The following is a 2515-nucleotide window of genomic DNA, read 5'->3' on the forward strand; positions in this document are numbered from 1 at the left end:
CCCCAGATGATATGGCTAGGACGCACCCGTATAATGGGTAGGCTCGAAGTTCTTCCGGGACCCTAGAGTCGCCCCTCTCCAAATGTTGCCCCCTATGTCTTCTTAGGTGATTTGAGTGAGACAGCCCGCCTATAACTGACTGTCCTGCCGTAGGTTTGAAGTAAGGCCTGGAGCTCAATGCTTCCTCGGCGTTCCGGCCACCGGCTACGCGCCTCAGTAGGATGTTGCCTCGTCTTACAGCACGACTCCTACTGGTAATTATCCTTGTTGCGTTGATCTCGTTTCTCACTCAGCACAATAAACCTCGCTTCTTGTCCTTTCTTGGGGTACCGCCGCAATGACGTGCAGGCACGGTCCCGTAATGTTCTTTTCTGTTCGCTAGACCTCTGTCAGGATCCCACCCCTGACAGGGACCCCCCTGAATATTCACCTGCAACACCCTCTGCCACTCGATGTTGCCTGGTTCCAACCCAGTCAGCTTCTCTCTAACTTCCTCTCCAACCCCCAGTTTTACCAGATTGTGAGGAGTGGCCTAATACATAGCACCCTTAGCTCCCCCTGGAGGCCAGACTGTGAAGTGTATTGGTGTCTGTGATACCTGGTCAGGTGAACTCCCTCAGTGCCATCAGACGTACAATAGCCCCCCTTAGCGGCGGAGGATCAGTACTGCAACAACCAGGACTCTGGGGCGCTGCACACCCCCTATACAGGGAGTGTTAGGAGGAGGCCCAGGGAGGATGGAACCGCAACTGCCGGAGCCAAAGGGACGACTGGGTGAAGCAGCGGAACAGGAACGCTGAGGATGACGAGGCGGAGAACTGAAAAGGAATAATACAAATATTAGCAGGAGGCTGGAGCAGGAGTAATGAGAAAATGGAGGAAGCTGGGGAAAGCTGGAGGAACCGAAAGCAAAGAAGGTACAGAACAGAGGAAGCTATCCTAAGGACGGGCCCATATACAACGCTGGAACAAACAGAGCAGTAACAATGAAGATACGTAGGCGCTTACCTGAGGAAGCGCCGAACAGAAATACCCGGTGGGCGCCGCCATATTGGAGGCGGAGCCACCGGGTCATAACCTCACAGAAGGCGGAGCGGCGGCGGAGACCCTAGGGCGCATGTGCCGACCGCCGATGCGCCGAGAGGCAGAGAAGCTGGACTGAGAAGAAGGAGGGACGTTGGGAGCGCGCCGGCCGGACAGGTAGGTCTCAGCGACCATGGCAGCCTGGAATAGATAGAATCTGCGTGCGGAACACTCACGTGTCACAATGGGCCCTTGGCCATGGTCCGGAACCCTCATGTGTCACAATGGGCCCTTGGCTCATAAAAAGCAGTGCGGTGGCAGTCATCTTCAGTCTGCTGCTGGAACAGCGGCAGGCAGCATGGTGATAGGTAGGCAGCAGGGTCTATACCCGGCATCAGGAGAGCTAAGGGAAGACAGCTGCTTGCTTGTTTGTTTTTTGAATTTCCCTCTCGCCCACCTCCTCCTGGCACTCAGTAGTGCACATTGGAACAAAGAGGGGGGGAGAGTTACAATAGGTGGGGTTATGCAGATTAAAAATGAGTGGCTCACAGCTAGAACAAACAGCAGATCTGTCATTGTGAAGGTGTCCGTTTTGCTAAAATGTCCTCCTCAGGGCAAATTTTTGCTCCATCACCCCAAAGGGTATCAGCGTTAGGCCTTGGTGCGGCACAAGTGCGAAACGATTTCTGGTTATTGCTTCTCAGCCTTTTGGCTAGAATCAAGTGTCAGTGTCAGGCCTTGGTGTGGTGAAAGTGCAAAACCATATCTGGTTATCACGGCTCATCCTTTTGGCTGGAATCGTCGTCGCCGCCGCCGCTCAAGATGAAGTGTAGCATCTGTTCTGATCAGTTTAATATTTGATACGTCTCCTATTTGGGGACCATACATTAAATGCGTTTTTAGAACAGGGAGATGGAAAAAGAGCTTGCTCTGTCCACTCCACGCATTGACCCGTTATTGCAGTACCTCCGGGAACAGTGCACTCCTTCTCTGATCCGGCTTCCAAATACAGGTTGAATTGAAATCAGCACAAGTTGTGTTTTAACTAGTGTTGAGTAGTGTTGAGCATTCCGATGCTGCAAGTATCGGGTATCGGCCGATACTTGCTGTATCGGAATTTCCGATACCGAGATCCGATATTTTTGTAATATCGGATATCGGTATCGAAACAACATTAATGTAAAAAGGTGTAAAAGAAAGAATTAAAATAAAAAAAATCGCTATACTCACCTGTCCGACGCAGCCGGGACCTCGGCGATTGTAAGCGGCAGCGTTGTTTCTTTAAAATTCGCGCTTTTACTTGCTTACGTGAATTCCCGGCTTCTGATTGGTCAGGGCGGCCATGTTGCCGGGACTCGGACCAATCACAGCAAGCCGTGACGAAATTACGTCACGGCTTGCTGTGATTGGTCCGCGTCCCGGCAACATGGCCGCCATTAACCAATCACAAGCCGTGACGTCACGGGAGGCTGGACACGCGCTTATTTTGAAA

The 2515-nt window shown here is 52.1% G+C and overlaps 1 non-coding gene across 1 annotated transcript; it reads left to right on the forward strand.

The window, feature by feature from the left end:
- Nucleotides 1-1820: 1820 nt before the first annotated feature.
- Nucleotides 1821-2011, forward strand: LOC143771289 (U2 spliceosomal RNA). Its single transcript, XR_013215062.1, has one exon. It is a non-coding gene; the product is annotated as a U2 spliceosomal RNA (small nuclear RNA).
- The last annotated feature ends 504 nt before the right edge of the window (nucleotides 2012-2515 follow it).

This window comes from Ranitomeya variabilis, chromosome 4, assembly GCF_051348905.1.
Source record: "Ranitomeya variabilis isolate aRanVar5 chromosome 4, aRanVar5.hap1, whole genome shotgun sequence".
Classification (NCBI taxonomy): domain Eukaryota; kingdom Metazoa; phylum Chordata; class Amphibia; order Anura; family Dendrobatidae; genus Ranitomeya; species Ranitomeya variabilis.